We start from the raw sequence: 14,716 nt of genomic DNA on the forward strand, positions 1-14,716 counted from the left end.
CAGGACACTGTTAAAAAAAAAAAAAAAAAAAAAACTGAGCATACAAACACTGTTGGACTTAAGGATGAAGATGCAAAGTAATCTGCCCTTTCTACAAAAGCTTTGAACTTTCTGTTGTCTTGTACACAAACATATTTGTACAGAAAAGGGCTTCTCATCTATCATGCTGATTAAATGTAAACAAAGAAGTAATAGAGATACAGAAGATGACTTCAGACTGAAGCTCCCCTCCACTGAACCAGACTGTATAAAACTCACAGCCATCTCATTAGCTTCTTATTAGTGAAAATATTCCTGTCTACAACATTTCTAATATGATTTTTGTACTATGCTACCACTGCTCTTACAGCTGTTAATGTCTCAGCTGAGCTGTTTTTCTCAGTGCAGAACACTTCATATTACTAAAGGTACTAATATTCTGTTCACTGAAGGGATTTTCCACAGATCAATTCTGATTATTTGTACAGTGCATTTCTAAGTGGCCTTGTGTGTTTCTTTGAACTGTCATTTCTGGTTGCACTGTACTTCCATTTACAACGCATTTTATTCATATATCTCAAACATAGCTGTAAAAGGAAAAAAAGAGAATAAACAGATTGAAATGATACATAATAGGCAGGTGTGTTAATAGCAAACAGCAAAACCGGCATATATTGCAGTATTGTCTGGTCTTCTGACATTTCGGTGGTACTTGAAGATCCCACATATGTTAAGGTTGTACGTTGAGAAAACATTTTGAGAACCACAATTTAGATTTATTTGTTTGAGGGGACCAGACAAGTTAAAATTCAGTTGAAAATCTGTGAGAAATAAAAATATCTTTAAATATGGTCTCATTTCGGTTTTGCAAACAAACATGGGGAGAAATATCAGTTCCTATATATTCACAGGTGCTTAAGACACATTCTAAAAATGGTGAGCTGTAATTACAGTAGAGGTGTTTTTAGAAAGTGTCAATCAACGTCTGTAGAAAATGTGCAAATATATCTGCACAACAAAAAATGCCTTCGAAAAAATAAGAAAAAAATATAGTGTTTTAAGTGAATAATTGCTTATTTTGAGCAAAATAATCTGCCAGTGCAGCAAGCAAATGAGACTTGGTAAGATTTCTTAAAACAAGAACATAATATCCAAGTAGTAAGCATCCAAATAAACTTAAATCAAGTAGAAAAATCTATTTCTTCTTTTATTTGTTAAGATTTTTTCTCTTATTTTAAGCAATTTATTCTCATTTATTAGTCATTATTGCTTAGAATTAAATGTCCTCTAACCAATTATTGCTCAAAACAAGCATACAACAGGCTGAAAAACAAGGCAAATGTACTTGATACCAGTTCATTTAAAGGCTTAAAACTAGTCTGTTTTTCTTAGCTAGAATTAATTAATTAATTCATTATTTAGGTGTAGTGAATGACAAACTTCAAAACGTTTTTTTAAATTAATATTTTAGCAGAAATGTCACAGAATTAAGCGAAATACAATCTCAATAACCCTTTCAATTTGAATGCAATCACAGTTGATTAGCTGGAATATCTTAATGAGATGGGGTCAGTTCTTAAAACAGGTTAATATGGATTGTCTTATTGTCTTAAAACAAGTAAAAATGTACTCACAGTCTAAATGTTAACATGACTCAGTCCGCAATGTGTGCTATTTCAAGAAAAAAGCTGCTCAGTTAGGATTAAAAAAAGAATTTTCTTAAAACAAATCAAATAATCTTAACAATATTTAGTCTTACTAAGAAAAGACATTGAAAAACAAGTGTAATAAGACCAAAATGCTTAATTCAAGTTTATTACACTTGTATAGATTTTCCTATTTTCCTTTTTACTGATTTATTTATTTTTGACTACTAAACTTTGTTTCTTTGTAGCTGGACAGAATGATGGGCAAAGGCAAGAAGCGAAGACATGCAGTAAAAGGTCAAGGTCCACAAATAGATCCAGGACATCTGCATCAAGGACTGGAACCTCTGCATATATGGTGCGCTTGCTATTTCACTAAGCCATCCGGTGTCCCTGTGATTTTTATTTGTAAAATAAATAAATAGAGGAATAATTAATTAAATAAGACAGAAAATTATGTATTTTTTGCTCCCACTTCATAATTATGCAATTGTTTATATCCAACTTTTCAATAAAATTCCTGTATAGTATGAAAAATATGGCAGATGTGTTTATTTGTGTTAAGAGCTGTATTTTATTTTAAAAATGATTTTTCTTAAAACAGGAAGGAATAATTACTCATTTTTCAGACATGTTACCTTTCCTTGCTGTGCTTTAACCTTTTCTGCCATCTTTATGAGGTACAGAGTTTTGACGCCATAAATTTGCTCATATTTTCTGTCTCAACATCATGTAAAACTTTTTTAATTTTTGTTATGCCAGTAACTTTATCATCAACTCACTTGCATCATATTTCTATAGATGTCAGATTGTGCAAGTGTTCTGCCACAGAATTTGCTGACACACCCTGTAAAGGTCTCTGTAATCATAGATGAGCCTAAGCCGTATTAATGCAGAGTCACTCTGAAGAAGGTCTTAAAATGGTGTATTGACATTTGCTGCAGAGAATCACAATGTTATGGCAGACCAATCTTGTGGTTTAATCTGTCAGAATGGGTGACTTTTATATTATTAGGGAGAAAATATACTTTGATTTTTCCAATTGATCCTTTTTATGAGCAGTGCTTTCCTGTTCCAAAGCCTGTCCTTTCTCATCGCTGTTTGTGTTGTTCTTGAACTCCTTACCCTACAAATTTAGCAGTGTGCATTTCATGTATGTAAGCAGTCAGGTTGTGCAGGGAAATATTAGTGTGCCAAAGGCTGCTCACTGCCTTGGCAACAGATCAGACAGTGAAAAAATTTTAAGTATTTGCATGGTCCCTCTGAGCTTCCTTCAGCCTGCTTCATTTAGCTGTTCATAGGATGTGACTGCTAGAGGCTCAGCAGGCGAACTAAAGGCATGTCTTAAGTTGACAGGCTTAGATCTGTCCTCACCCTTCCATTTTCTGCTCCAAGTGATCAGACAAACAACTGCAGCCCTGCAACTTAAGTTATTCGAGCGATGTAAGGAGAGCATAGTGGTCAGAGTGAGTGGGAAGTATGAGAGCATCGGATAGCTCTGTAGCCTGATCATGCAATGCTCTGCTGCACCCTTCAAGCTTGATTGATTAAAACTTTGAGAATGAAAGCCCCTATAATAGTTTTCAATCAAACCAAAGCACCTCATTGACTAACACCTCGTCTCGATCAGTCTTCTTAGTACGCTCCTCCCTTATCTATGTTTGTCTCCTTCAGTTTATCACCACAGTCCTCCTCATTGCAGTGGGGTCTTGATTTTCTTTAAGCAAATGGGCAGACAGTTTCAACGCCAGGGAGTTTACTTCAGATGTGAACACTGAAGCATGAACAGGACTTCAGGCAATACCAGGTATTGATTTTACCATGATTCTGATTAGAGGGCTCCTTGTTGAAATCAATATTGCATACCAGTAGGTTGCATAATACAACTGCTGGCCTATAATAAAACCTTAAGTTTACTTCATGATTATGCAAACCTTTCATAATTATTTTTTAAAGTAAAAAGAAAACTGTTAAAACCAGAAATCAAGAAAAATTAAGAAAAAAAGCCGTGTTTTCGTTATTTTGTTGTGGTTCAAAACTAATTAGCACCAAGACCAGTTAAGGTTTAATGGTGTTAATAGTGGTTTTCAGACTGTCCTATACGTTTTAAATGTTTCTTGATTGAACACATCTGATTTAGATGATTGCAGCTCAGCAAAGTGTGTTAAAACTGAAAAACATCCAAAATTTGCAGTGCAGCATGCCTTGAGGACCAGAGGCCTGTACCACGAAGCAGGATGACTGAGTAAGCGAGACAACTTGAGATTTAACCCTGACTTTCCGGTATCACAAAGCTGAATTAATTTCCTAGCGAGGCTAGTCACCATGGTAACATACTTTAAATGGCAAACTAGCTTTAGGGCAGGCTAGCTTTCAGGGTTGATCTGAATCTTTGAAAACGCTCAACCCAGCAGCTAATCTGCTGTTCAGGAAACAATGACGTGCCCTTTCCATGGCGACCCCATGTAATTGCAGAGGGAAAAATAACTTAAACAACATAACATCACAATAAAACAAAATTGAAACCCGAAAACAGATAAAACAAAATATGTTCTTGACAAATTTATTAATTTTCAATGTATTTTGTTTTTGTTTTTCCTCTTTTTTGCCATACTTTTACTATTGTGTGTTTGTTCCCCCTGTATAATGTCCTAATGCTTTGTATAATTGATATATAAAGCTTAGCTAATTAAAAAATAAACAAAAAATCAGAGTGCAAAGAGTGAGAAGTTCCTTTTGATGAAAGTGAAAATTACTAACATGAATGATACAGATTTTCACGAACCAGATACTGGAACAGTTTGCTGGGCATGCGACCCACAAAGGTGTGGCCCTCTCAGGCTGTATGGCCATGCAATATTTATGCAATAATACACAGACCAGATTTTCATGAGGCCCTTGCCAATAAATCTACCTACATATTTAAACATTGGTGCTGCTTAAATTAATCTATAGCTCTACATAACCTTAAATCCGTTGAGCAGCTGCTCTTTATATTTAACTAGGTAGAATCCAAGATGATTTCAGAGACTAACTCTAACCCATAAATAATTATAAAAAAGTTTCTTTGAAGAGCTTACAGTATTTATGCATTTGTTTTTCTTTATTTTTAGTATGTTGTTGTGAATACTATATGTTTTTTTGTTGATGGTTTTTGGTTAATACAGTATAATAACATTGAAATCTCAACGTATGATATTCCACATGATGGTATCACCGCTGCCAACCTCTGCTTTAGATGAGAACTGCCTGTTTAATATATGGGTAGTTACATCCACATTGGAACGGCAAAACACCTGGTAGGGGATAGCATAGGTGTGCCAAATGATTGCCCAACTGTGGCCATGGCCCCCCTTGTAGCTTCGCCCCTGGCCCAAATGCATAAACAGGTTTGCCTGATTTAATGAAACAGTGATAAAGGGTTCTTTCAAATGATGTGTGAGGAAAAAAATCTTTTAAATGTAATAAGTACACAGTCTTCATAAAAAACTGGGTTTACTCTTAGTAATAAACATTCGTTTTAGATTTTAGGGTTTTCATGTTTTGATATTTTTAAGAATCAAAAAGTCGTAAGTTAAAAGTAAAAAATAAGGTAGGTAGGCGTGTGTACAGTGTGCCTGCTGGTCGAACATTTAAATAAAGATAAGTTATTGAATTACACATTGTTGCTCCATCCCAGCCCTGCGATGGACTGGCGACTTGTCCAGGGTGTACCCCGCTTCAAGCCCGTAGACAGCTGGAGATCGACACCAGCACCCCTCGCGACCCTGCTTGGGATTAAGCGTGTAAGAAAATGGATGGATGGATGGATGGATGGATGGATGGATGGATGGATGGATGGATGGATGGATGGATGGATGGATGGNATGGATGGATGGATGGATGGATGGATGGATGGATGGATGGATGGATGGATGGATGGATGGATGGATGGATGCTCCATCCCAGCCTGTGGCTGCCCACTGCTGTCTAATTCTACTATTCCAAACAGAGAGAGAAAGTTTTGGATTTGTGTCGACCTGTGGAGTTTTGTTTGAACTTTCGACGTCATTAAGTTAAAGTTAAAAAACAATTTGTATAAAACTACCTTTGACCGTTGAAGTTAAACTGATAACTGATGTTTTAGTAGTTTAAGGTTGTTGTCCAACAGTTTTTTTTATTATCTGCTTTTACCGTATTTTTATCTTCATTTGCTTTTATTCTTCTTTTATCGTTATTGTTTAATTCATGTAAAGCACTTTGAAATGATCATGTTCTGAATTGCGCTATACAAATAAAACTTGATTTGCTTCATTAGATATAGCTGCAACACTGGTATGATAGATAAAGATAAATCATGAGATTTGTCTGGATTTTGGGGAATATTCTTTTGATGGATTCAGTGTGATTTACTGAAATACTGAACAGAATTCTAGAAATATTTTTGGAATGAGTTGACATTTAACACACAGAATGCACCAGAAAATCAGGTAGGATTTACTTAGAATACATTAAGGCTCTCACCTCTAATTGAGCATCAGTTCCAAAATTGAAATTCTATGTGGAGCAGCCATACTCTTGGCCCTGGAAATGGAGTATCAACACCAGCTGCTGACAGGAACAACACTGGTTCGAAAGAGGAGAAGAGCCCCCTGTGGTGTGTTTTTATTGTGGCTGGCACTGGCTAAAAAATGTAGAATATTATCACTACAAAATGCTGATGTAGCAGCTAGGGAAGAGTAGGGAAGATGAAAATACCATCCTAAGTGTTTGGTGACCAGGATTATCCCAGTCTTCCTAAGGAGGGTTGCCCAAGGGACAGGAAAACCCAAAGTTACAAATCCTGATTCATACAGGAATGCACTGGAATGCCTATACCTACAACAGAAGAACAGAAATGTCAGCTGATATCAGCTGTTGATGTACTGGGTTATTTTAGGTCAGATAAATAAATAAAAAATGTACAGTATGGTACTCCAATGAACAGAATCTTGTCTTTCTCCCAAAGTCCAAAATATCCCAATGCCTGTTGACAGGTCGGACTATAGTTGTCTCGGGTCCAGGGTAGATGGACTCCAGAACCAGATCCAACTATGAACTTGTAACTAAAATGATTTTGTTTTGTTTTTTTCCACAAAATGCACTTTAGAAAGAAATACATATGCTTGATATTCAAGTTAAATAGAATTATTTTTTAATTTGTTATTTTCTTTTCATTTGAATAATTCCCACAAAACGGCTTGGCTCTAGATACAGCTCCTATGAGTTTATTAAGCTACCCTGGTAAAGTAAAAGGAAATCTGTCACTGGTGGAGGCCAATATCGAGTTATTCTGTCCCAGGCCCAGCCAAGACTGTTAGCTGGCCTAAATATGACTGTTAGGTGGCAGGTTAATTGGTCTCTCCTAATTGACATTACAACACCTGTCAATCAATCCTGGTGGGCCCATCAGCAGCTGTCAAATAAGTGATTGAGATATCTATCAAAATGAAACAGACCTCAGCCTTAGACGCGCACTCTGACAAGGTTACCGGGAGTTTGCATTGGAGAAGGCAAGACCGAGTTTTGATCAAATAAAAATGTGTGATTGGGAAGCATGTAATTCAGCTACACTTAACCAAAATTATTATAAGAATGTAAAAAAAGTTAAATAATTCCTAACCTAAAAAAAGGCTCTTGGAAAATGTAAAACAAGAGAACAAAGCTGCCAAACTCATAAGCTGCTTAACACCACAGTAACCATCAGTCAGTAGTTCTTCCGTATGTATAAAATCTTTCGTTTTTGTCATTAAAGTGGTTGCTTGTGTTTAGCTTGGAAAAAGATGCATTTCTTAATTAATTACACTCACATGTGATAATAAGCTATCCTAGGCAATGTGCTGCCATGGGCAAGAAATACTTAAACACACTGATTAGAATTGTGATTAAAAACCTGTTTCATTTTTTATCCTCTTGTTTCTATGCTGTATTCACTTTTATAACAGTAACAGGCATTAGACACAGCTTCTCTCTGCCTGTCTGACTGTGTCCCTGTGTCTGTGGAAAGTGTGGACTTGAACACAGATTTTTCTTTTGATGTCTTCAAATAACTTTACCAACTTGATGCAGGAAACAATTTAGCAAGTTGCGTTTGATTGAAGACTTTACTGCTCATGCAAAATCCTTCATTAAATATCTAAGGTAGGGTTCACTATATCGCCATCAAAATATCTTGTATTTGGTGGAACTTTGATTACACTGGCTCACATTTTTTGCACGCAGAACCATCTTGCAGTTGGCGTCATGTCAAATACTGTTAGTAATGAGTTTGAGCATGTTTGTCTGTCCTGTTTGTCTCTGTGTTCACCAGTGATGGACAAGAGGACCTGTCCAAGGGGTACCCAACCATCGTCCAATGACATGTATTCTGTGTTTTTGGCAACATAGAGTTACAACATATCAATCTGATTCAAAACAACCGAAAACACTTACTCTGCGCCTTAAACATACTAAGAAACTCCAAATGTTATCCTTTGCCTTTTTAACAATTCTGATTAGCATTTTAAGTGAGGTACTCACAGGGAATGAAAGGTAATAGGACTCTTAGCTGGAAATAAGGTTGTTTAATTGCGCATATGGATCTTCATTAATATTAATTCATTCTATTTCTCTCTGATTATGGTGGTATAGGAGAAGTTGAGTTTTTCCATGCTGTATTGTTTTGAGGCGGTGCACAGGCTGAAATGTTATTTCACGGAGAATGGTTTCTTTAATCAACGTTCGAACAGCAAATTACATTTACTGATTTTTTTTAAAACATAGTGCTTAATAGGAAGGAAAACTAAGAAAAAGTCTAACACTTCCTAATGCAGGCAAATGAGCAACAGTTCCTCCAAGTTTATTTTGATGTTAATCTTATATTCAGTGGGTGTTTTAAGCTTCACAGGGGAAGCTATCAGGTTCAAATAGCCCTGATAAAAGTTTTAGTGCATATTTAACATCAATATTATATAACCTTTCTGATTTGTATTCACAAAGTACAACCCTGTGTCTTGTTTTGACACTTCACAAAGTTCTAGCCTTGATTGACTATAAGCCTGGCAATTTTCGTTCTAGGGTGTGTGGATGAAGCACGTCTTTTTTAATGTGCACCTGCTTATTCATTGACATGTGTGTGATGTGATGCTGACTGTTTTGACACAGCAGATTAGCCTGTAAATATTGTGAAGTGCAGGGGCTTGTCACTCTAATCTTTGCCAATTGGTTCAGATGTGATTTGGCTGTTGACTTTCTGCTGCCACTCAGAGCTGCTGACACAATAGAATCTCTAACTTTGAACTTCCACCTTGATTAGCATGAGTAATTATGAATATGTGGCTGCAAGCATAAAATTAGAGCTAAAGGAGGTAGCCTGCAAAGTTGCTATCTCTGTCTTTGACATTGACTGGTCTGTAATTGGTTCTACCTCACGATCAATGAGTGCCCTGCATTTAACACTTGGGTAAATTAGCTGTTCTGTATTATCCTGGGAGGGTTAGGGCGCCCTTAAAGCAAGTTGTGTGTTTTCTTGCAAAACCTTCATTAAAAAAATGTTGAAGACTGTTTGTAATGTAGGCATCCAAATTATGAGCTTTCCTGCATTCCACTTAAAGTGACTTTAGTAGAGGGTAACGCTGCTAGTAAAGGGTGCCCCATGATACTCCTGGGATATTAGTGTTTGCTCCATGTTCCCCTCCTCCTTGACATCATTAAAGGCTCCATTTTATTAATTTCAAGCTGCCTCCTTCACCTCTGCTCGTAAGAGTCTAGAATTTAGCATAACAACCTGGAAGCGAACAGCATATCAGATCGTTATATCCCCTTTTTTTCTAATCACGTTTACTTTTACACAGGTGATAATCTTGTGTATTTCTGGTTTGGTAAGGAATACTGCTCAATTAGAAGTAGCATTAGAGTGAACATGATGACATGAAAACAAAGTGTATCTGACAAATTGAATAAAAATAGCGATCTGTTTAAATTGTAGTGCTGATCGGATGTTTGAGTCAATCCTCCTTTCAAACACAAAGTTTAGCTTTTTGCTTTTTCTTGTTTGTATCCTTCTCAAAGAAACATAACAAATATCAATATACAGTGTTATATTATTTATAAAGCACTTGGAATATGAGAGAAAAAGAAGAGTCATCTAACATCATTGTTTGTAAAATCCCAGAATGAAATTGATATTATTTTAGAAACTGCTTATACAATAAGAGTCTCATGCTATTCAATGTCAACTTGGGTGAAAAGCTGTGCTCTTACAATATGTTTTGCAAATAATGATGGGAACAACTGGAATGAAGGAACAAAAGTTCTAGAGTAAAGCAAAAAAAATTAAATCTTAAATATACATGCTCAAGAAAAGCTTTGGAGGATTAACAACAAACCAACTGTAAATTTGGACATCTCGGTATTTTTTTCCTGAGTGAGGAAGTCTTTTGGAAAGCTGTCAGGTGCAGATAAACACCAATAACATCAGAAAAAAGCAGCTTAAGGATGGCTTCCAGCTACCTGTGTTTGTGCTTAGCACTGGGTTTGTAGGGCTGCGGCCTCGTTTTTTAAAGTAGATAGCTTATCATGACTAACAATACGCCTTCAACTTCAAGGGTAAAAGGCACATTTAGCCTCTGCTATCATGACAAATTTCACCCATTCATTTATCTATCAGTCTAAAACAGGTTGTGGATTTCAACACTACTGTCAGGTAGGTTTGTAGTTTTTTGACCCATATGCAGAATTACACAAAGAACGAGCTAATTTTTATATTTTATTTACAAAAATCAGCAAAATCAAAAATCGACTAATCAGGACTGATAATACATACCTGGGAGTGGTGAGACCTTGATCATGAAAGATGTTTACCCATAGTGCGGTTCTGCCATTGCACCCTGGCTGTGCTGACCATTGCAAATTCCCCAAATGTTGGATTCTCGGCTGCATAATTTGTGGTAGTGGATACCTCGTATGTGCTCTCCCTTGGTATGGGGAGTTGCAGCCTAGTGGTTAGGGGATTGTGCTTGGATTGTGCTGAGCAAAGACCCTTAACCCCACACTGCTCCCTGGACACCACAAAATGGCAGCCCACTGCTCCCCAAGGGGATAGGTTAAATACAGAGAGTTAAGTTTTTTACTCTGTGTTTGTGAAAGTGTAGTGACAATAAAAACAGTGGAGAAAAAAAGGAGGTGGACGATGACAACTGATGACTTACTGATTTGATTACATGAGGGTTGAGTGGAAGGTAGCATGGATCTGTAGGGGTTTGATTCAACTGGCTTTGCAGACTGTTCCCAAGATTTCCACGAGAATGTCAGTGAGATGCAAGAGCTTTGGTACTTGCAAGACCTATCATGCTGGAGAACAGGCAGGCAGGTGATAAAGACTGAGAACTATTGCAAGCAGGTGAGACCTTTTCAATGAAGATCAGAGATGATCTGAGGTTCCCTGGTTGTCTGGAACAATAACAGAGTCCACATCAAAAGATATTCACAAGAAGACAAATTTCAACAAGAAGGATATTCTGGATTTGGATATAATAACATCAGGTGAAATCATCCAGCAAAGAGAGATGATCCTTTGCCTGCTTATATACACGCTACTCATCTTGATTGAAAAATCAATTGTCCAGGTGTGCAGTAACACAGGTCGGCTCAGCCACCAGCAAAGATCCTCTCTTTGACAGAAAGCTTACTGACCATAAAAAAAGAAAAACCACAGAGACCCTAACAACTCTTTTATTCCATATATTTTAAAGGATCTCTTGATGTTCCTTATGGAATTTGCTCTGCTGGGTTTCTTGTGTCTGCTCAGCCATAAACAATGTCACACAACTGTCTTTGTGTGCATACGCTGGAAAATAAACCTTGAAAATCTTCCTTCCCCTTTTTGTTGTGGTGATGTGCCCTTGCCACAGTGCATAACAACCTTAATGTGGCTTGTTTTATTTAATGTGGCATGTTGATTCTAGCAAAACGCTGCAGTGTAAACACAAATTAAGCACATCAGAATGTGAGAAGCACTATATTCTTATTCTAAGAATAAAGAAAATTTTAGAAGCTGAAAAACAAGAAAAGGACTTATCAAACTTTGAAAGCCGTTTTTTAAATTGTGTTAGCAGCTATTTTATCAATTTTTTACACAAAGAAAATGCATTACAAATGTATTGATCACTAACCAGAAAAAGCAGCTAATCTTTGCTATTCTTTTAGTCTTGCTTTTTGTTTTTAAAATTTTACCTTCCATTTTTCTTGCCACTCTGCCGCTTCTACAACTAAATTTGCCCACTGAGAGACAATAGAGGATATTTCCATTCTTTGCTTCTATTCTATGTTTAATCACAAAATAATCCCTTTTTTTTGCCAACCAAGGGTTAACATTAAAAACAGAGGGGAAGAAAGAAATGTCAATATTTAATAGTGTTTGCTCCTTAAAATTGATTGAACACAGAGGAGTGCATAATTGTGCACCCTTGTCTGTGTGACACCTCTTCTACCCTCTCAGATAAATCTGTCTTGTTCTTTTGCAAAAGCTGTGATTTTTTGTCACCATTATTATTGGCTGTTGTTTGTTTCGCCTTTCACTGCTTTTGACCCCTATTTTATCCTTTCGTGTTTGTTATCTGCTTTTAGATTCCATTAGCACAGTGATAGAGAGGCGATTACACACAGCCCCATTTCTTTTAATACAGCTCAGGCCTCATCTTTGATGGTTTTCATATGCCCGCCATCATACTCTATTGTCTGGGGCACTTTCCCCTGAGCTCTTGATTTCGCCAGCTGTAATGCTGTCTGTATTCAGTGCACTTTGCCATGGTGAGTATCAGTATTTGACACAACTAATAAGGCCTTTCATTTTGATGGAATTCACTCTCAGTCTGTCTGTGTTTTCTCTCAGTAAGGCAGAGCTATTTGCCTTGCTTGTGGGTGGAGCCGAGAGACAGACTGCATCAAACAAAATCGTTGTAGCTGGCAGGGCCTGCCAGTGCTCTCTGACATTTTTCATCCCCAAAGCTTACAGAGTGTGTTGCTTGTAATGTTCACTGGTTTAGGCTTTAAGTAAAAATAATAAATTTTTTAAAAGGTATCAATTCCATGCCAGCTTTTGCTCATGATACAATTAAATTAATCTGACAAGCAAACCTTTCAGAAACAACTGGAGCCTGATTTTAATTGAACAAGTCGGCTCTCATTTCCTCTAATTTGATTGCTACGCTCCTGACTTGCGTTCGATGAACACGCAAAACAAAGCCAATGGGATAATCATTTGTGGTTTAACGCTACTCTTATTTTGAGCTTGAAAATGCTGCTGATTTGCCGAGCGGGTAGGTGAGGCTGTCATTCCAAATCAGGTTGAGTCACTGAAGCGTCCTACATAGAGATGGGAAAAGCTTGAAAACGACTTAATGGTTTTGCCTCTTCATACGTCACAACAAACACAACCGCTTGAGCACAATAATGTGAGCACTGTTGGCAGCATTCATTAATGGGAAACTTCTTTAAGTAAACTGAGGTGAAAGCTTTTAGATTTTTGGGCACACATTATAGATATATAATGCTTACTCGAATGTTATCATTCTGACCTCTATTTGTCATCTGAATATGCACTAGCTTTTTTGTCCCCCACCAGGAAAGTAAAGATAATAATTATATGCTGACTCACTCGCTTATGTTTTTAACTAACACTGGCAAAGCTCTAAGGGCACAAAAGCAGAATGTCAAAGTAATAGTGCCTGAAAACCAGAATGCATTTTGATAAAAAAAAAAAAAAAATCTAAGTGCATGTACCATAGGTCTTTATTGGTTTAGCCCTTGATTTTGATGTCAACATATTATTGTTGCAATAGATAACTGTCCCTCTTGGCGCATCAAGATTACTGTTGCTGCTGCTCTTCAAGGCCCGATGGCTTTGCAATTTCCTCCCAGTATGGCAGCAACTATCACCACAAGTCACAAAATATTACAACAGAAATGATTCAAGACAACTTGCAAATTTAAAATCTAGCATGGCGGTGGAGAAAGGTAGATAGAGGCACAGGGAAATGTAAAAAAAAAAAAATGCAATATTGAAAATTCTCATTTAGTAGAGTCACCATGAAACCACCTTTTGGTACATTTTCAGAAAAAAAAAATGACTGTTTCATGTCCTTGTAGGTTTATATGTTTATAGATGGTAAAGTTGGATGCTGGGCAATGTTCAAGATACAGAATATTCTCTAAATGTCAGGCTTTATCAATATTAGACCTCATTATGTCACCTTAAAATGTCCACACTTTGATATCTTCATTTGCCAGAATGAAATTCTATCATATGTTGCAACCTGTCAATCCCCATTGTATGATTTTTATTTCCTTTTGTTTTAGTTCTGTGTTTATCTTGTCAATAATAATGTGTTTGTTTTCAATAACTAACAAATACAATTTTTCAAATGCACATTAATGAAGTTCAGTCTTGATAAGAAATTTGAACACTTTACCGGACATATTCACAGCTGTATTCAGTTCAGAATATAAATGTGATCTTTACTACATACAACAGGGACAAAAGAAAATGAAATGCTTAAAACAAGTTTTAAATTAAGGAGACACTGAGGATTAGATTAATGCCGTATTATCTCAGTATATTAATGAGAAATCAAAACAGGGTTGATCTTTCTAAATAGTTAAGGGATTTGTATGTATGCTCTGAATGCATAGCTAAATGTTTTAACTGATGTAAGAAATGTATCACCCATTTCATTGATTTGCTATAGTATCTCTCGAGCTCATACTCGAGGCAAATAAATTATATAATTATTAACCAAAAATAAACAAAAGACAACTTTTGTTTATTTTTTTTCTATCTTGGTTTAGGCCTGTCTGTTTTACCCAGTTACTTGGATCTGTCTCCTGGTCATAGGGCTACTGCAACCCTAGTATCACAGCTGACCAAAACTTACTTAAGAGAGGTGCTTTCTGATCTTTTGAAAAAATATCTTATGTGGTACTAATCTTCTGTTTTAAAATTGTTGCAGAAAAAGCAACCCCCCATGCCAGCAAAATAAATCTCTGCCTGTAAAAGTTTCTTTGGAGAGACTGATTTCTTAGGCAGTTCCTAGTCC

Source organism: Cyprinodon variegatus, unplaced genomic scaffold, assembly GCF_000732505.1.
Source record: "Cyprinodon variegatus isolate N-32 unplaced genomic scaffold, C_variegatus-1.0 Scaffold477, whole genome shotgun sequence".
NCBI lineage: Eukaryota > Metazoa > Chordata > Actinopteri > Cyprinodontiformes > Cyprinodontidae > Cyprinodon > Cyprinodon variegatus.